The 22,236-nt window shown below is 42.1% G+C and overlaps 1 protein-coding gene across 2 annotated transcripts in view; it reads right to left on the bottom strand.

Annotated features, from left to right (window-relative positions):
- The window catches only part of PARP8 (poly(ADP-ribose) polymerase family member 8), a 276,892-nt gene that overhangs the window by 203,618 nt on the left and 51,038 nt on the right, over window positions 1-22,236 (bottom strand). The gene's annotated exons all lie outside the window — the stretch shown is intronic.

Genomic DNA, 22,236 nt, shown 5'->3' with positions numbered 1-22,236 from the left:
GTAAAGTGCTGCAGCCATTTAGCCTCCTCTTACTCTTTGCCATATTAAAATAATTGGATTTCATATTATTGTTTATTATTATTATTATTATTTTTCAACTTCCCAGCAATAATCATCTGCAGCATACTCACTATGGCCCATTTTTATTATTGTAGCAGCACCTGAATTCTTGCTTATTGTGAGCCAAAATCTCACTCATTTTTGGTGCAAAATATTGTTTTGCACATATTTTTTAAGACTATGTATTAAGAAGAGTAATTCACTGCCCTTAACTAGGTTTGAAAGCGGCATGGCTTAGCGGGAAAGTGACATAAAATGTAACATCATTTTGGCACAAACTTCTGTCTCAAAGTAAGTTGTGATGCTGGCGGTGCATGGCAGCCAGCCGCTCCCTGTTCCTGGCAGGCACGGCCACGGAAATGCTTACCTGATTCCTTGTTGCTGTGCTCTGGCGGTCCGTGGCCATTGGAATCCGACTGCTCAATCTACTCCATACTGGACTGTTGCCTGCTCTTTGCCTGCAGTACCTCTGCCTGCCTATACTGCGCATCCTAATCTGTCCAGCGAATGACTAGCCTACCTAGGGTATTTAAGGCAACTTTTCCGGTGGGAGGGTGTCTAAGCAATAGGTTTGTCTAGCTAGCCAGTCCCTGCAAAGCTGCATAGCACTGTCTGTCTGCCTGTTAACTGGATTTGACCCTTTGCTGCCTGACCTGAACTCTGCCTGATACTTATATTGACCCTGTGCTGCCCACCCCAATCCTTGGACTGCTTACCAGAGTGTATGAACTCTGCCAGCCCCGACCTTGGCTTGTTCCTAAATATGGTTTTGCCTGATCCTTTGGAGCCCCTCACTTGTGCCTCTGTGGTCAGCAGCCAATGAACAGACACTAACCTCTACAGGCGAACCAAAAGGCCACTGCCTCTTGAAGTAAAGAATGAAGACCAGTTTGGCCACTTCGAAAACGTCCTCAGGTGTAGGCACAAGCAAAATCTGTCCAATGGTACATCAGATACACATTGGTTCCATTACATAAGCAAACCAATAGTTAAAAAGCTAGAAAAAGTGTCTAAACATTCACCAACAGTGATGAGCGGCAGGGGCAATATTGGAATTTGCGATATTTCGCTAATATTTGGGCGAATATTCCTCATATAGTCGCGAATTCGAGTATTTGTGATTTTCTTGATTGCGAAAATTGGCAATAGAAAAATTAGCGATAAAAATTTGTGATGCGCAAATTTGCGATGAACACTACTCCTAAAGTCAGCCTTCTCATTGGCCCACAAGCAAGAAGTAGTGAGGGATCATGGGCACTGATAAAAAAATCTAGAATATTCGTGATTACGAAGATATAGCACTATAGTCTAGATATTCACGAATTCTCGAAGTGCCAATATTCGCGATAAAAATTTGCGATTAGAATAGTCGCGATCAACACTATTCACCAACTCTATAATTCAGCCTGACCCACTGTGATAAATCTCGCTCATCTTTATACTGTTTACAGTATTAGTAAATCTGGCCCAATTGCATGCAGCGCAAACTCTAGTCCAACAACAATTTCTGAGCTATAAAAATGAGAAATCCATTGTATGCATTCAGAAGTGTTAGCACCAATAATCTGCCTGAATCTGGCATATGCTCTGCATGTGTTTTCTTTCAAAGTGATTATCAATCACATAGCTTTTTTTGCTGGCTTCTACAGTCTCCTCCTGTATCTTATGGGCAGCCCCTACTTTGGCACATCAGTTTTATACACTGTGCTTCAAGCAGAAAATTAGGCTATGTTTTATCTAGAGACTCACTGTGCCAGGAGCGCTTAAGAAAACAAACAGTATCTGTTCTGAAAAGTTCCTACAATTTTGGCTTCTCTTATTTAATCGATATTACATGGACTGAAATGGTAAATATCTCCATATTGCATTTTCAGCTCACATTTGGACATTTCACGAGTTCAAACTTTCAGTGGATCCTTATGGACTTTGCGTCAAATCCAATTTATTTAGAAAAGATTCAAATGATTATTATTATTATTTTTTTTTAACAGATCAATTTTGATCGTCTTTCTTTATGCTGGCACTATTGGGAAGCAACAGTTCCTGGTAAGCCAACAGCTATAAAAATGTATTTAGTGTATTTTGTTAGGTCTATCACAGTTCAGTCCTATTGAAGCCAATGAGTCAATGAAGTGGTAGAGTCTTTGGGGAAAAAATAAAACATTTTTAATAATAAATATACCCTTATGTCTACAGGACATAAATATTTTTTCCATTTTGTTGATATATTTTATAGTTAAGTACTTCCCTAGGGCCACCATATTGGGGCCACACACATCCTCCCTGCATAGAAAAGATAGCAGATGTTCTTTTTGGTAGCTTTAATAAGTTGAAGTTAAAGAGGACCTTTCACCACTCCTGACATGCCTGTTTTATGGCTTCATGCATTTCCAATGTAACAACAATGTAACCAGTTGGGGGGGGGGGGGTGTACCTGCACAGACTCACTGTTTCCAATCAGTGCTGCCATTTTCAGATGGTGCAGGTACACCCCCCAACTTGTTACCACCCCTCTGTACCCTTACTGCAGACTGCTAGCAATTCATTCACAACTTCTAGCAGGAATAATAAAGGAATGGCCCAACATAGAGCCATAAGAATGCATAAAACTATAAAAACAGACATGTCAGGAGAGGTGAAAGGCCTATAGACTAGAAGAATAGTCTATACTAGAATAATCATAATCATCTCCCAGTTAAAATATGTCCAGCAATCAAACAGTGAACAGTAATTTGCTCTCTTGACATACTGTAGATCTCATTTTGTATGCTGGTGTAAAAATCCTCATTGGTTGGCATTACATCGACTCATGAAAACAGTTATCTGCCTGTCATCTATAATAGACACATAAAAGAGGGGGATAATAAGCGATTCTATGTCATATGTAAATGCAAGTAAACAAGCTCACTATTTTGTGGACCGGTTCTCTTTATGGGGAATTCATCTGCTAAGTAAACCATAATACAGTTTTCAAGAAGAAATGGAGTACAGTCATGGGAGCTATATACAAAGCCTTATCTGTAGGTACAGTGTCACTTCTGTTTTATTAAGACCTTCAGTACCTTGCAGATACTGTCCCAGACAACACAGTAAAGCAGAAAGAAATTATCATTTTTTTCCTTGCTACTATAGACTCTACAGTATTATATTTTACCTTACAAGTACCAACGTACCATATACAGGAAAGGAAGGAACATGAGAAAATTGTAATGATCCCAAGCAACTTGTCCAGGGCGAGAAAAAAGGAAGTTTTAGAAGCATTGCCTTTGGAGGTTGAATCAAAGGGTTGGTGGAACAAGACCAAAAGTTGCTATAGGCATTAAAGGGTTCATGGATGTCTGTCGAATACAATTAGCTGGGTGTCATAGTTGATCAGTCTGATTTAGTTACAGAAGGACATAGAAGTATGAAGGACTGTAGATAAAACCCAAACCAATAAATAAAGGTAGTAGTAATTTCAGAAGCATTATTATTATTTATTATTAAAGTGCCATTCATTCCATGGCGCTGTATATATGAAAAGGGGTGCACATACATAATACAGACAATTGGAATAAGTATGAACAAGACGAGTTAGAAACTGGTACAGAAGGAGAGAGGGCCCTGTCTGTGAGGGTTTAAAATCTACGAGAACTCCATATCTGAGCTCTCACTACACTGCATGAAGACCACTATTCCTTAAAAGGGTTTTCATGGAAATATTAATTATCCTCAGGCCAGATAATCATATCGGTGGGGTCTGACACCTAACACCCCTTGGATGGACTGTTTTTGACAACCACCTGTCCCAGAAACTATGTTGAGCCAACCATGCAGCCACGGAAAAGAGCCAACCAGTGGGGTCAAAATGGGCCATCACTGTGTAGTAAGTCAACCCCTTGAATGAACAAGGATAGAGTTGTGATTGAACTGGGGGGAAGAGCTCATATTTTTGTTGGGTAGCCCGTTCCTGGTGTATCCCATTATTTCTTATTTGTTCCTTTTTGTTACCTATTATTTGTTACCTTCATATCCCTATTGGCGCTTACAATATTCTCCTCACACACACCAGGGTCAATGGTATGGCAACCCAAATATACTATCACAGTTTTAGAGAGTAGGGAAAAAAAACTGGAGTAACCAGAAAAAAATCTATCTGAGCACTGGAAACACATGCCGACTCCATACACATAGTTTCCAATATGCAAAAAAGGAACAATTATAACCATGTGAAATATGCACAGCCTAATGAAATGGCCGATTCGGGTAATTTTGCTTATGATTTAATTCTCAGCAAATTATAAAATGAACATGTTCCTATTATCTAATTTTGAGCAATCATAAAAGAAAAACATTAATCAGATAAATAATATGAGCCATGCTTCATGAAGTTAATCTATGCATCAGATAGAGACATTCCAGTTAAGAGTCCCTTGGCAGAAGTGCAATGGAAAAGTGTGATATAAAATGTAGGAAAACAGAGGCAAAAATCTTTGAGAATCCATCACAGGAGCTGGTGTTTGACAATGCAGAATAGACCCCTTTGCATATAAGATCTGACAGGTCTATCTTTTACAGGAACATATCACTTGCTGTGATTTTGCAGTCTCTGTGATAATCTACTATTTCTACTCTATTCTGCAGGAAAGGACAACTGGGAATAGTGTATACAAATAAAAATCGTGCCGTACAAAGGTACAGACCAGGAAAGGAGAGCTCTACAAGCAGATGCTACTCATTAGTACAATATCCTACTGAGGTCTAATGGGACCTGTACTGACCTTGAATGTAAATCTAAGAGCCAGAGAGGAACACTTATTTATTTGTATCGATGCATTATGTACTCATACCATGTTCATCTTTATATATTTTCACTTTTATTATTCTGTTTTTTACATTTTTTATTATATCATACAGTGAGGAACAGAAGTATTTGAACACCCTGCGATTTTGCAAGTTCTCCCACTTAGAAATCATAAAGGGGTCTGAAATTCACATTGTAGGTGCATTCCCACTCCGAGAGACAGAATAAAATAAAATAAAATCTGGAAATCACATTGTATGATTTTTAAAGAATTTATTTGTCTTGCACTGCTGAACATAAGTATTTGAACACCTGAGAAACAGCAAGAATTCTGGCCCTCAAAGACCTGTTACTGTGCCTTTAAAAAGTCCACTTCTACTCCACTCACTAATCTAACTTAGTAGCACCTGTCTGAGCTCTTTAAAGACACCTGTCCACCCCGCAGTCAGTCAGATGCCAACTACTACCATGGGCAAGACCAAAAAGCTGTCTAAAGACACCAGAGACAAAATTGTGGCTCTCCACAAGGCTGGAAAGGGCTACAGGGCAATTGACAAGCAGCTTGGTGAAAATAGATCAACCGTTGGAGCAATTGTTAGAAAATGGAAGAGGCTAAAGACGACTGTCAGTCTCCCTCGGACTGGGGCTCCATGCAAGATCTCACCTCGTGGGGTATCACTGATGATAAGAAAGGTAAGAAATGAGCCTAGAACTACAAGAGGGGAGCTGTTTAATGACATGAAGAGAGTTGGGACCATAGTTTCAAAGGTTCTTCTGCTCAAGTCATCACATGTCCAGGCCTATCTGAAGTTTGCCAATGACCATCTGGATGATCCAGAGGAGGCATGGGAGAAATTCATGTGGTCAAATGAGACCAAAGTAGAACTTTTTGGTCTAAACTTCACTCGTCGTGTTTGGAGGAAAAAGAAGGATGAGTTGCATCCCAAGAACACCTTCCCTCCTGTGAAGCATTGGGGTGGTAACATCATGCTTTGGGGGTGCTTTTCTGCGAAGGGGACAGGACAACTGCACTGTATTAAGGAGAGGATGAAAGGGGCCATTTATTGTGAGATTTTGAGCAACAACCTCCTTCCCTCAGTCAGAGCATTGAAGATGGGTCGTACCTGGGTCTTCCAACATGACAATGACCCGAAGCACACAGCCAGGAAAACCAAGGAGTGACTCTGTAAGTAGCATATCAAGGTTCTGGAGTGGCCTAGCCAGTCTCCAGACCTAAATCCAATAGATCATCTTTGGAGGGAGTTGAAACTCCGTGTTGCTCAGCGACAGCCCCAAAACCTGACAGATCTAGAGGAGATGTGTGTGGAGAATTGGGCCAAAATCCCTGTTGCAGTGTGTGCAAACCTGGTCAACAACTACAGGAAACATTTGACCTCTGCAATTGCAAACAAAGGCTTCTGTACCAAATATTAGCACTGATTTTCTCAGGTGTTCAAATACTTATCTTCAGCAGTGCAAGACAAATAAATTCTTTAAAAATCATACAATGTGATTTCCTGATTTTTTTTTATTTTATTCTGTCTCTCAGAGTGGGAATGCACCTCCAATGTGAATTTCAGGCCCCTCTATGATTTCTAAGTGGGAAAACTTGCAAAATTGCAGGGTGTTCAAATACTTCTGTTCCTCACTGTATATTTATGCATTGCCTTTGGACCAGCAAAGTTTTGGCATCCACTGGACTCGTGTGATACTAAACTATTAGATATCTTCGTGACTTATAGAAGTTTGACCATTCAGAAAATTCTAGAGAAACCCTGGACAAAAAATTTGTGGCATAGACAGGTGAGTATACAAATCTCATAGGGCCCCATATCCCTATTGGGCCCCCAGCGCAAACCAAGTTTCTTAGTACACGTGCGTCAAATACTCAGAGAATGTGGAATGCAAAGTTCAATTCCCCAGATTTCTGATGAATTTACATGGTTTTTTTTTTTTAGGTGAAAGAAAAATACATTTCAAGAAATGTGTTTTTAAAAAGTTGACCTCACCCACTTTATCCAACTTCTTTGACGTAAAAAGTGGAACAGGTGCATCATACGGTAAATATGGTGATCATATGGGTCTCGGCATATCTCTCAATGCATTTAAAACAAGCAACTGGCATAAATACATTGATAAATCTTCTCTATACAGCTCAACGTCACTGCTTCCCTTCACATAATACAGTATATTACAAAAAGGGCTGCCAGTAATGACCACTTGGGGGATCTCAGTGCAGAGAAATTTATACCGTTACCACTGACTGCAAATGAAGCTGTAAAAATTTATTTGCACTGAATTCACTCAAGTTGCACTCAACTCACTCATGAAATGAAACTGTGTAAAAGTACAGTGACACTAGGTCTAAAGGTGGCCATACACGTTAGATGTAAGTTGAATGCTCGTTTGGCCGACTACAGCTAGGCTCAGCCAAGTATCGATATATGTTTTAAATGGGGAGAGAGGAGAAAGTTGCTGCCACACTGGTAGCAGTTTATGCCATGAAGGATCGAGCATGTTGAAATCCACATGCCAGGCCCTTATTTACTCGAATATCTGCCATTGCGGGAGATTCAGACACCTCATACACATAAGTTGGTCTCACCAAAATGAGTTGGATTGTCTGATGTGTAAAGACAGCTTTACATGGAGACAAAGGGAGTCAGAAAAAGAAGTGTGGAGCACAGTACTCACTGGTGCCAAAATGCATTGGTGGATGTGGCTGCACCTTCAACCTGGCACTACGCAAGTGGACAACGGCGCACATCAGACTGCCAACTTTGTGTGTGTGCTTTCAGAGTTTGGGGGAGAATTATCCAAACTGGTGCAAAGGAAAACTGGCTTAGTTGCCCATAGCAACCAATCAGCTTCCACCTTTCATTTCTCAGAGCTCCTTTGGAAAATGAAAGATGGAATCTGGTTGCTAGGGGCAACTAAGACAGTTTTCCTTTACACCAATCTCCCCCTTTGTGTCTAAATGTACGACTGGATATATTCAACTGTAGGTCTATCCAATTCCATAAGTTTGTCATTGACTGCCATAAAATGTATACTGTTTAAAACATTTGCAGCTGTGGGACCCAAACATACAGTGGGGGACTGACCCACCCAGAGTACCACAGGATCCTCTGGTGGGCCCAGGGTTTGTTACCATAGTGGGCCCCAAAGGTCCCCCCCAAAAAAAAAACTTTTGGAGCCAATAACTTGACTAGAGTCTATGGGAGAGATTTATTAAGCAGGTGTCAAGTAGAACTGGCTTACTTGCCCATAGCAACCAATCAGATTCCACCTTTAATTTATCACATCTCCTTTGGAAAATGAAAGGAGGAATCTGATTGGTTGCTATTGGCAACTAAGCCACTTCCACTTTACACCAGTTTGATAAATCTTTGAATCAAAATCTGTTAAACGTTATTGATAATATGGGGTTTGGGCCCCAAGAATAATTTCCTTTGGTGGCCAAATATATTCCAAAAGGACTCCTTTGGTACACTGGTGTGAAATTACGCCATATGATATTTACACAGATACACTGAGCACCCAAACACCCTTTCATGCGATTTTAAGCTCACTAATGGGTTAGTACATTTTTCTGGGGAAAAAACAAAGCAATTGTACAGAAACAACCTAACCTGAAGGCAGCTGAAAGTCGAGATGACTGTTAGACATTTTTTAATCAGCTTTTTTCAGGGCTGAAAGAAATGTTTAATACTGTACCAATAAAAAGTGCTGGATAAATGTGTGAAGTCCATCATCTTTATGGTCACGGTGACCACATTATAGAAAGATTCGGTAGAAGAAAAAGAATTATATTTTACTAAAATCACTTTCATCTGAAAATGATCGAATGAAAAGGAGCTTCAAAGAAGGGGAAAGGAATAGATTAAAGGCATAATACACATCTGTATTTAAAGGTTATGTACACCTTCAGAGGCAATTTTTATGATGGAATTTTACTCATTTTGGGCTAAAAATATTTATTTTTATTGGTTTTATTAAAAATATTCTACCATTCACAAAGGGTTAACTGTTTATCTAGCTATGTGAATCCTACTTGAATTTTCACTGTGTGCCTAGCATCTAATAAACCTTATCCCTAAATTACTAAAAGGTCATAAACATTTATTTAAGCCACATTCTTTTCAGTAAGATAAGTATTGAGCTTTAATAAGCGTTTATGAACTCAGAGATCAGACATAAGGAACCGTCAGCTGAGCTTCCTGATGTAAGAAGCTACTAGAGAATCTCAAGGCTGTACAGAGAAAGGGGCTCAAAATTTCTAATGAAGCCCAACTGAAAAATTGGCTTTAAAATAGTTTTAGCTCAAAATGAGTACAATGCAGTAATAAAATAAACTGCCCCCAAAGGTACGTAGCCTTTAAAGTCTGACTCCAGGAGATTCTGTGGAGCTAGGTACCGTGTGAAAGCTGTGCACAACTGCATAACATTTTATTACCATATGTCCTCTTCATTTACATAGGATATACCCCCAACATAAGGCATTTTAGTTACACATGTAGTACACATGAACCTCTTTATCATAACCCAAAATGAATACAGACCCGCTAAATAAGGAACTCAGCCCAGACCTGTTAACCAGAGGTCCCCAACTTTCTACAGGCCTATTGAAACACGATAGATGTTATTGAGATAATCGTAAATAGAGATGAGCGAATCGAAGTTGAAAAAATTTGATTTGCACCGAATAAGAAATTCCTCACGCTTGGTGGTAACCAATCCCTTTTTTTCCTAAAATGGCTGCTGCACGTGTTAGGACATGGAGCAAGGAACTCTGGGAAAAATGGATAACCAATGCCATGCATGCAGCCAATCAGCAGCCAGCAAGCCCTGTGATGTCACAGCCCTATTAATAGCCTCAGCCATCTTGGATTCAGCCATTTTCCAGTGTACTTAGTGCAGGGAGAGACATCAGCAGCTGCTATGGACTGTGGTAGAAATGACTTTAAAACTTTTATTTTGCTGTATAGAAGTTTAGGGAAAGGATAGGGAGGAATAATTCCGCAGTATTGAAGTAGAACAGGGTTCAGTAGGGGAGGTTACAGCCTGGGTAATAGGAACAATCCTATTACACCTTGCTGCACTGACTGCGGATCAAAATTGCCATTATACAGCACTGTAATTCCAGCAAACCGTTCTTGTTATTGGGGTGCAAGTGCTGTTTGATATTTGCCGTTCCGCGGTGCAGTTATATGTTCTAAAGCACTTTTGCGTGAATTAGGCCTCATGCACATGACCGTTCCGTTTTTTGCGGTCCACAAACCGCGGAGTTGCCAAAAACAGAAGCCGTCCGTGTGCCTTCCGCAATTTGCAGAAAGGAACAGACGGCCCATTGTAGAAATGCCTATTCTTGTCTGCAAAACATAAATAGGACATGTTATATTTTTTTTGCGGGGCATTGTAACGGAGCAACGGATGCGGACAGCACACAGAGTGTGGCTCGGATGCGGACCAGAAGTCGTGTGCAATATATATTATTTGCCGTTCTGTGGTGCAGTTTTATTGTCACGACTGTGTCACTGTCGTGTTGTTGTTCGCCGTGACACGATAGCCTTGGTGTGTGCTGGAGTTATGCTGCTGTGCTGGAGATTCCATCTGTCCAGTGTGAGGGCCACCTAGTTTGACATCAATGTCTCTCCAATGTCTTCCCGTTGTTGTTATGTCCTCTACCCTTCCTTACATGTCTCTTTGTATGGTGTGGGTTTTATTTTGGGGTTGTTGTATGTCTAGTTGTTGTTACATATCTGGTCTGTTGGTGTTTGTAGTCCAGCATGTTTGCTACACATTTCCCCTGTCTGTCTGTGCCTTCGGTGAGAGGGCTCCTGGGTTCCCCGGAGGGGGAAACACAAGTCAGTGAGCAGCTCTGCCTGGTGCCATCATGCATCCTGTCCGCATGGGGTTCCAGCTGGTTATTGGTGTCAGTGTTCCATCCTGTTGCTGCGGAAGGTAAGTGCTAGTTGATCTAGTGTGTTGTTGTATCACTGGGTTCTTACCTGCTCATCCAGTTTCTGTTCACTGTCTTCTCCTCTCCTTGCTGCTAGGTATGTAGAGACTCCTGTTTATAATTGTTGTGGACGAACAGGGTGTCTCAGTCCTGACTTTATTCCAGGGATCTTCAGGGTCAGCTAGGGCCCAGGCTCCTGGGTAGGAGCCCTCCTACCATCTGGGTCCGCTCATACGGATAGGAGTCAGGGCGAGGTTTAGGGATGCTTTAGGAGATGACCTGCTCCCTTTATCCCGGCATTCAGGCCTAGTCTTTATTCCCAATTCATATCGGTGTTCGGTGTGGAGTTCCCCACACTGCACCGTGACATATATGTTCTAAAGCCCTCTTTGGTGTGTATTAGTGGCAAAAAAATATATATTTGCCATTCAGCTGTGCAGTTAAAAGTTGTAAAGTCCTTTTTGGCCTGTATTAGTGACAAAAAAGATATATTTGCCGTTCAGCGGTGACGTTATATGTTCTAAAACCCTTTTTGGCGTGTATTAGTGGCAAAAATATATATATTTGCCGTTCAACTGTGCAGTTATATGTTCTAAAGCCCTTTTTGTCGTGTATTAGTGGCAAAAGAAAAATATATTTTCCATTAAGCGGTGCAGTTATATGTTCTAAAGCCCTTTTTGGCGTGTATTAGTGGCAAAAAATATATATATTATTTGCCGTTCAGCGGTGCAGTTATATGTTATAAAGCCTTTTGTGGCGAGTATAAGTGGAAAAAGTAAGGGCCTATTTGCCCTTCAGTGGTGCAGTTATATGTTCTAAAGCCTTCTTTGGCATGTATTAGTGGAGAAAAAAAAAGGACTTATTAGCTGTTGTGTGGTGAAGCGAGAAAATTACAGACTTGTTTGGGGTGTTTTAATTTCCTTTTTATTTATTTATTTGATCTAACAGTATGTCAGACAGAGAAGTGCCAGGCCCTGCACAGGGGAGTGGCATAGGTCTAAATGTTTCTGGTGCAGGCACAGGTGTGCAGCAGAGTAGGGGGACGTGGCAGCAGGAGTCACAGTGAGCAGCCTGAGCTCCCGGTGTCATCTAGTGGTCGTGTCTTGACCAGCAACCCAGCGGTCATCCACTTCGTCCCAAGTGACATCAGACACCCCAGGCCAAGAGTTGGTGGGTTGGTCAGACACAACCCTTAGTTGGCATGGCCTTGTGCTCTCACCTTACCTCAACCTGCTTCTGTCCTTTTCTGTTCCCTCAGCCAGACAAGTATTATATGCTGTATTCTCAGTTCCACTATACAGCGAGGACGGTCAGCAACTTCTGGCCAGCCAAGATGTGGAGGAGACATGCGCCGCTTCCTCCATTAGGCGGGCAAGTAGTGATGAGGAGAGTGGCGTGGGAGCTGGTGTTGCGAGCGGACAGGCTCCTGACCCAGAGATTGTTGAGGAAGACATCAGTGACATGCAGACAGTACTCGAGCAGAGGTGGAGAGTCCAAAGCCGTAATTTCTTTGCCAAAAAGGCAGTACCAGCCCTGCACACATATGCAGAACAGAAGGTGGGCCAGTCCTTGAGCCTATCGGTGTCTGCCAAAGTGCACGGCAGCGCCGACGTGTGGAGCTTTAACTACAGTCACGGACAATACATGTCCTTTACGGCCCACTGGGTAAATGTGGTTCCTGCACAGCCACACCAGCAACTTGGCCAGGTGACGTTTGCTCAGGCCCTTTGAGGAGGCCACCTTATTTGTCAGTTGCCAGGACTACGGGATGAACAACGTCATTCCAATGCTTCATGTCCTGGAACAGATGCTGGAAAATCTGGCTCGTTAGGGGACTGGATACGTGGCGCCTAGATCTCACAGCCACATGAGCCCTGTGGGGGCTGAACTGGAGGAGTAAATTGGAGCACAAGCAATGTGTAGCGAAATGGGTGGTTTTTATACACAGGTGACAGTAGAGAAGGTGCAGAAGCAGCCAGAGGACTTACAGGGTGATGAGGGAGATGAGGCAGAGGACCCAGGCACACCGTAGCAGTATGCAGTTTAGATGTAGGCAGGGAGTTCCTCCAAGTCACCTGCACAAATGGCCCGATGCATGTTCACTTGCTTGCGTAGTGACAGCCGAATTGTCACCATTCGGCAGAGGGATGACTTCTGGCTCTCCACCTTGTTGGACCCTCTCTACTGGTCCAAATTGGGGGCCTTTTTTACACTCGCTGAGAGGGAGGACAAACTGAACTACTATACAGACATCATATGTAGTCAGTTGGCTGCTGTCTATCTATGCCATTGTCCATCCTCTTGCAGGTCTGACCAGAGGGGTCCTCTGTGCTCACGTTCCTCTGCTATGGCTGCTGTGGGTCATTATACTGTGTGAGGGGCCACTGGGGGTCATTATACTGTATGGAGGGCATTGGGGGTCATTATACTGTATGGGGACACTGAGAGTCATTCTACTGTATGAGGGGGCCACTGGAGGTCATTATACTATGTGTGTGTGTGGGGGGGGGGTCATTATACTATGTGAGGGGGCCACTTGGGGTCATTATACTGTGTGAGGGGGCCACTGTAGGTCATTATACTGTATGAGGGGGCCACTGTGGGTCATTATACTATGTGTGTGTGTGTGTGGGGGGGGGGTCATTATACTGTGTTAGGGGGACACTGGGGGTCAATATACTTTATGGGGGCACTGAGGGTCATTATACTGTATGAGGAGGCCACTGCAGGTCATTAAACTATGTGTGTGGAGGGGCTAGGTCACTAGTGGGTCATTATACTGCATGAGTGGGCCACTGGAAGTCATTATACTGTGTGAGGGGGCCACTGGGGGTCATTATACGCTCTGTTTTTCTTAGGAGTCCTGACAGGATTTTTTCTGCAGACATCCTGCTTCAAATCATATAAACCTATTTATCACTTATCTATCATATCCTGCTCTCATGTCAGGAAGCAGAAATCACCTGATAGGTTCGCTTTAAGCTCTGTTTAGTGTCATGGATTCCATTCATAACAGAACCGTGACAGCAATACTGGGCCTATTTTCAGATGGAATTCAATAAACCCTCTCAGTTCCCACTGATTTACAGTAGGATCCATAATGAATAATGCTTAAAGAATCCCTGCACTTTCACACAATTTCCTTTTGTTTAATAGAAAATGGTGTAACTAGCAAATTTCCAAGTCACTTATTTTAAAAAAGCTGCCTGCATCCACCTGAAAAAAAGCTGTAAAGTCATGACCACTAGGGATCACCTAAGTTGCAGTCCACTGCCTGTTGTCAAGCAAGATCCATCCTTGGTGACAGAGACAGATGGCTGAGAGGACAGGTGTGCGGGCGTGTGACAGCTAGTGAAAATCCTGAGCCTGATAAAACCCCTGCTTCTACACTGCTTCTGAGCAGCATAGCAGCCTGCTGCCTTTCTGTGTGATCTTACCCTCCTTATATGTTCTGTGAGCTAAGGAGCTAAAAACAAACATAGTGGAAAGCAAGGGAAAGGATGTCACAGCAGTACACTGCTGGCAGATTCCACAGAAGGGAGAGACGCACCCTGCTTCTGAATGAAATGCATCTAGCTATGCTGCTGAAAAAGGGAATAATATGGCTGAAAAAACACTAGGGAAGCCAAAACATGACTGTTTCTTCACAGTTTTGTTTGTACAAAGAGTACTTCTTTGTACAAACAAAACTGTGAAGGAACAGTCATGTTTTGGCCATTATATAAGTTTTTTTTAAAACTCAGGTACACTTTAAGACCACACTATTCTCACTATTATTAAGACTACACTATTATGTCAATAATGCCAGAATCCCTGGCGGAAACTAAAAATCACCAGTGTGATGAGTCTTACCATTTCTTAAGCTCTCTCTCTAGCTTCCAAAGGTGTGAACCGCCAATGGTGGTTCTCATAAGGGTTGTCCCTCATATCAATACGAGGAGAAGAAAAACAGGTAAAACAATACAATGCGTTTCAAAAGCGTACCACTCTCTTTCTCAAGCACAAGCAGTACTCTCTCAAAACACACTGCAATGTTATACCCGTTTTCACTTCCTCATAGCATTAGTTTTTATCGTTTTCAAATCAACCAGTTTTTTGTTTTTTTTCTCATCGTTTCTGCATTTGTTATTGGATTGAATAGAAGGGAATGGAGCTGCAGCTGTTGCCAGTTTGAGGCTACCAACACACCATGTCTGGAGTTGTGCCCAAGGATGCACAACCCCTTTTGCTAAGCCTCTGTGGTCGTTGTGTAGATACTGTCACCTAGTTGTTTTTCACACAGTGTAGCACCTTTGTACTTTCTCTCATAGACATGGAAACATGGTATGGAACATTTCTTCAGTCCAGCTCATAGACATGGAAACATGGTATGGAACATTTCTTCTGTCCAGCTCATAGACATGGAAACATGGTATGGAACATTTCTTCTGTCCAGCTCAGTGAGGCATCCAGCACCAAAACCGATAAATGATAGCATCGGATTTGTCATTGGAAGGCTAGACTTGTGTAAACCAGATACTAAGTAGATAGACTTGTCTTTCAAGGACTTATGAAAGTTGACTGACATACAACATGGTCACCATCTTAGATCCTGTCATCTCATGTTCCTACATTATCTTATTCCTGTATTTGAACTGTTTACGGTTTTTCCCTCCACTATCAGCTCTTCCCTTCTCCTTATTTTGCTGGCCTTTTTTACATACATGCTTTGTACAGTCCACAGCTCTGGCAAAAAAAAGTATTTTTTTCACCTACTGTGTTGGGCATAATTACAAGTTATCAGCCTAAACTAACTCTCGTCTGGATTTATAGTATCCCAGACCTGGGGGTACTACAAATTGTTTATTGCTATGTTATGTATTTTACTGTTTGTTCCTGGCCATCACTCCCAGCAAGGAAAAGTTGGCAGGAACAGGTTAAATCACTCTGTTCCTCCCCTCTTGGTAAAAGTGGGCTTGTACTACTTTTTGCCAGGAGGGGGAGTTCCTGTCTAGCCTCAGAGTCGAGAGGAAGCAATCTACAGTACTCCTGCTCCTCTTACTTAATCTTAAGAGGGAACCATTCCAAATTGTCCTCAAGTAAAACGTTTAGAGTCCAGACAGCAGAATTGCCTGCTACTTCTGTATCTACAGACACTGCTGTAAGGTGAGGAACTATAGCCAAGCCACCCATCACCAAACAACCACCTAAGTACTGAATTACCGCCAACCAACCTACCTCCATACATTTGCTGGTGCCAGAGAAGAATTGCACTAAAGTCTTCTGCTACTGTACTTTATGTATCTCAGATTCTACATTGCACTTAGTAATAAAAGACTCTGCTATGTTCAACTCTGGACTCCTTCTTATTCGTGAGAGTACACCAAAACTCTTCAACAGGGCCACTACCACTCCTATCCTCTTCACCCACTCCTCAGGGAAAGGGGGAGAGTGTCGCTACAGATTCTTCACACATGCCTCATAAGTGGAGTTGACCTGTCCGATAAGATTTCAGGAGCTGAACTGTTCAATACAGACAAGCACAGCCATATTATCTCATGAACCTCCACATGAGGAGATAAAATTTGTAAAAATAGAAAACTATCAGCAGGTGGCAAAAGAGAGCAAAACAAATCCCAAACAATTATTCAATGCTAAACAACCAAGGTCTGAGCTGGTCCCCTAAATAATGGTAAAGGGGGGTTAGTCACTAAAGATAAAGAAAAGGCAGAGTTACTAAATGTTTTTTTTAGCTCTGTATATACAAAAGAAGAGAAAGGAGCTGATATCTGTGGTGCTGGGCTGTTAGTACATCCAGTAATATACTCAATTGGCTAACTGTAGATATGGTCCAAGCTAAATTCAATTAGATGGATTACACCCAAGAGTGCTTAAAGAGCTCAGTTCAATCATTGATGTGTCCCTGTTTATAATTTTTAAAGATTTTCTAGGTACTGGTACAGTGCCAAGTGATTGGCAAAAGGCAAATGTGGTGCCCATATTCAAAAAAGGATCTAGGTCCTCCTTATAGACCAGTTAGTTTAACTTCTGTCATGGGAAAAATGTTTGAAGGACTCTTAAGGGACTATATACAGGAGTATGTGACTGTAAATAATATTACAAGTGATAACCAACATGGGTTTACAAAGGACAGAAGTTGTCAGACTAACCTGATTTGTTTTTATGAGGAGGTGAGTAGAAGCCTAGACAGAGGGGTGGCTGTGGATGTAGTGTTTCACGATTTTGCAAAGGCTTTTGATACTGTCCCTCATAGATGTTAATAAGTAAGATAAGGTCTATAGGCTTGGAAAGTATAGTTTGTAATTGGATTGAAAACTGGTTGAAGGACCGTGTCCAGAGAGTTGTAGTCAATGATTCCTATTCAGAATGGTTCCAGGTTATAAGTGGTGTACCCCAAGGTTCAGTGCTGGGTTCCCTATTATTTAATTTATTTATTAATGATATTGAGGACGGGATAAATAGCACCATTTCTAGCTCCATTTTGCAGATGACACTAAGCTGTGTAGTACTGTGCAATCTTTCTGGATTTTTTTGATTTTCTTGGTACCTGCATTCGAGTATTTCCCATTGTGTAAAGTGTCAGTACTATATGATGAAATAAGGTACAATGGATATATATTTATTTTGATGTTGCCATTATAATGTATACTTATAGAAATATTTTCTTATTATCACAGTGTTTGATAAAGGTCTTATGACCGAAACGTCACAAATTGGTGAAGTTGCCATAAAAATAAAAATAAACAAATCAGAACTCAAGTTGAGTGCGGTTGTTATTCTGTTCAATGTGTTAGTGTGTCTGGGAAGCCAACACAACCAGCACCACGATCTCAAGAGACACGAGTGCCACGTCTTATCTATACAAAGCATACAATGTCAATCAGCTGCTTCTAAGGCCACTAGGATATTGTCATGCATTAAACAAGGCATGCGGGGCAGGGATGTAATATTACCACTTCACAAAGCGTTGGTGCGGCCTTATCTGGAATATGCAGTTCAGTTCTGGGTACCAGTCCATGGAAAGGACGCACTGCAGCTGGAAAAGGTACAGAGGAGAGCGACTAAACTGATAAGGGGAATGGAGGGTCTTAGTTATGAAGAAAGATTAAAATAACTAAATGTATTTAGTCTTGAGAAGAGACATCTAAGGGAGGACATGATTAACCTATACAAATATATAAATGGGCCATACAAAAAAAAAATATTGTAAAAAACTGTTCCATGTCAAATTCCCTCAAAAAACAAGGGGCACTGCCTCCGACTGGAGAAGAAAAAGTTCAGTCTCCAGAAGTGTCAAAGTTTCTTTGTACATCTGTGGAATAGACTTCTTCAGGACGTGATCACATCAGGAACAGTGGACAGTTTTAAAAAGGGTTTATATGAATTCTTAAAAGTAAATGACATTAATGCTTATGAGAACGTGTAGCTATCAGAGTCTCACTTCCTTCTGGGATTCACGTCCCCACCTATCCCTTGGTTGAACTTGATGGACGTATGTCTTTTTTCAACTGTATTAACTATGTAACTTGCAGCCTAGTTATTGTGTCAGAACAGATCCAAAGGAGTAGTCGCCCACCTAGAAACAAACGACCGGCTCTGATTTTAGATAGAATCGCTCTTTAAAAAAAGCATTTAAATTAAAAGACTAAAACGAACATGACGGTTCCCTCTTCCAGTCAGCCACTTATATTTAGCATCATAGGTGTCACTGCTGTGATCTCACTGTTATATATTTTAATTACTAATTAACACTTTTTCACTCAGAATAACGCCAAGCATTAGGATGAGGAAGTCTAGCTTCCTTATTATACTGGCTGGAAGAACGGTGAAACACTGCAGCTTTGCTGACGTTCCCCAACGCCTGTCCTGTCTGCTGATGATTAATGAAAAGTGAAGAAAGCAAGTGAACAAAACACAATCCAGACACAGTGCTCGGGGCCACGCTCCCTCAGCTCCCTGATCCTATGCTTTGTAATGGGAATTATTAAAAATTCATTACAATTGGTAGGCCTGGTCTTGTGACATCATTGCCTGTAATTGTCCTTACTTCTTTTGACTAAGCGGTTAACAGGCTCACCCTTTCTGCCAAGGAGCTCTTAATAGTATGTAACATTTGTATCTCTTGCCCTTTTGTGGAGACGTTTTCTCCGGAAGCCGCATGGTTTCCAGTCTACGCCTTTGCTTCCTGACGGATCTGGAACATGCCTGTGCAGTGTAGAGAAGAATAATACTGTATGGTAGATGTCTACCTGTACTGAAGTGAAGTCATCCAAAATGGGAACGTACCTGGTTGATAGGTAAACTGAACTGACAACATTTTTTTCGCTTTTTTAGTTTTTTGTTTTTTTTTTGTCTATGGACAAGAGTGGCCCTGTTTATGGAGAAATCTTAAAAGACTTAGACATAAATCCAGTAGAAATATGTGTAATGATTTTAAAAAGTTTTTTATCTACTATTTAAACAAATATGTGTCCAAACACTGACTAAGGGCTCAAGGACATGAAAGTGGGCCCATATTGCGGCCTGCAAACAGTGGGTCCGCAATATACGGCACCAGGAGTGTGCGCACCGTATCACAGATCTGAACACAATCATTTGAATAGGCCCACAGTCTGGAAGATATGGAGTGGAAGGCCACAGAAGCACTACGGAGCGCTTTCATTGTATTTCAACCCATGCCTCCGCACCACCAAAAAATAGAACATGCTCTCAGATAGATCGCGGTCCAATTCAAGTCGAATGGGTATGCATCTGTTAGCGCCAGCCACACAGACGGTGTGCATGTGTACATTCATGTGCATGAGCCCTAAAGCAGCTCTTTCTTACTCATTCACAGCAGCAAATCCCAGCACGGTCTGAAACTTCACGAGCAACTGAGTAACATAAAGCTACTCCTGAGTGAGGCATATCCAAGTGAGGACACACTGTCTTCCTTAACAGGGTTGTCCTGTCATTAGTGTACAAAAATAAAAATCAGACATCATATAGTACATGACAATCTCTTTCTAAAAAACTAGAACCAGCCCTGTATCTCACATGAATGCAGAGATCTCCACATTCATTGCTGCAATTGTTCTGGTAGCTCAGAGGCATGTCCTTTTCCAGGGGTGTATCTTTCCTCAGGGGTGTGTTCTTTTGGCTGCAGTTCTCTTCCCGTAACTGTCACAGCTTCAAACATTAGATAGGGCTGGTGGCAGTTGAAGAATGGAACGGAGCATGCGTGACCACCACAACCAAGTGTTGTTACTGAGGTGGATAGAGAAACAAGGAAAATAACAAACAGCAGGTGGCGCTATACATATATATTAACTACATGCAATTACAAAAGGGTTCAACTCCAGGTGCTGCTTTGACAAGGGTATAATTTTTTAATTTTTTTTATTTTCTTTCGCTTTAAATTCTCCGAGAAGCAAGAAAGTAATAACCTTAAAATAAAACAAAGTCTCCAGTGGCCCAGACATGGATGAACAGCTTACACCTTGACATGGGTAGATGAATTGTGTTATTTCAGTACAGATATGTCGCACTTAATGAAATGCTCCATACACCTGGCTGCCATAACCTGTATGCAGTGGGGAGGGATTATGTACAGGGCCCTGGGAATTCATGGAGAAAAGCGAGGATTCAGCAGCTGCTGGAAGACGATGCAAAAAGATGGTTTGTCTAATTGCTAAGACTTTGTCTATTCCCACTGAAACCACGCTGCTTGCAGTCGGATTCGACGCTGCAATTTCTATATTTTGTCAACAGCAAAATGGTGGTTTTAAGGAAGATGCATATTTATCATGTTCTTTGTAATAGATCTGAATTACAATATTCATGTAACAACAATATATTGACCACAGGGCAAAAATGGACTTTACTTAAAGGGGTTATCCAACTTCTAAAATGACCCCCCTAATGCCCGGGACCCTCAGATAGGTTATACTTACCCCGCTCCCCGCTACCCGCGTCGCTCCTGCTCCCTGTACGGCCGCAGCTGCATCTCCCTGTTGTGTGGATCAAAACATCTGACGACGAGACAATAGCCATTAGCAGGCCGCAAGGGGCCTGCTATTGGCTTTGATGTTTTGATCCGCGCAACGGGGAGATGCAGTGGCGGCCGTGGGTGCCGGGGAGTGGATATAATCTATCTGAGGGTCCTGGGCAAAAAGGGGGGTCATTATAGGGGTTGGATAACCCCTTTAAATCAATAATGTTCTAGCATTTGGGTGGGAACGAACCCAATTTACATTTTTTTATCTACTCTGTACATCCTTCATGGCTAAGAAAATATTGAACATTAACTTTAGACTGTCGGACTGTCAAGACATGCTGGGAGTTGTAGTTGGAAAGCTAAAGTGTAAGATCACGGTTATAGCATGCCCATGTGAGAGGACAGGGATTGCGGATGCCGTAAGCACATTTTGACAGCTCCTCTGCTCTTCCTATTGCACGTACTGTATTTCCTCCATTCTACTAATGGCACATGGGGATTTCATCCTCTCGTCTCTCTCCTACCACTCCTGTTTTTCCTGCTGATGAAGCAAGAATGTCGAGTATAACATAAATATTAAGGAATTGCTGATGACGCCTTTCCTCAATATGCTGTAAAAGCCAAGGGTCAGCGAAGCCGAACCTAAGCTTTAAAGTCTATCTGCAGGCCTCATGTTATAGAGGCAGAGGAGCTGAATAGACTAAGCTACATGGGAATAGGTTCGGTATACTGTCTATATTATAATATCTATAGTATAAAAATCTATGTCTGTCTGTCCGTCCATCTGTACATCTGACATCTATAGGCATCCAAAGGCCTGAACTGATGGACACCAAATTTGGCACATAGGTACATCGGGTGTCTGAGAAGGTTTTCATAAAGGTCTCAGTTCTCTAGGATGCACCATTCCTGAGATATTCCCACAAAATGTATTAGCCAATAGGAGTTTGCAGATCAGACTCATACACATGGTAACATGACCCTTGTTAACCAGCAGAAGCTCGCAGGTCCTTCGCGCTTGACATACACACAGTGTTACACCAGGTTTCCATAACAACAAAGCTATTTTTCTTCACTTAAAGGTCACTGTTAAAGGGGACAGGGTGATGTGGAGGTCACTCTTAAGGGGACAGGGCGATGTGGAGGTCACTCTTAAGGGGACAGGGCACTGTGGAGGTCACTTAAGGGATCGGTGTGTTGTGAAGGTTATTGTTAAGCGGGGCAGGGCACTGTGGAGGTCACTGTTAGGGGGAAAGGGTGCTGTAAAGGTCATAATTTAGGGGCAGGGCACTGTGCAGGTTACTGTTGAAGGGTTGGGGTGCTGTGGGGGTCACTGTTAAGGGGCAGGGTGCTGTGAATGTCACCATTAGGGGGTTGGATGCTGTGCGGTCACTGTTAGGGGGGTTGGATGCTGTGGAGGTCACTGTTAGAGGGGTGTGGTGCTGTGGATGTCAC

This window comes from Bufo gargarizans, chromosome 1, assembly GCF_014858855.1.
Source record: "Bufo gargarizans isolate SCDJY-AF-19 chromosome 1, ASM1485885v1, whole genome shotgun sequence".
Classification (NCBI taxonomy): Eukaryota; Metazoa; Chordata; class Amphibia; order Anura; family Bufonidae; genus Bufo; species Bufo gargarizans.
Note: the sequence above shows the minus strand (reverse complement) of the source record. Positions and strands in the feature narration are given on the sequence as shown.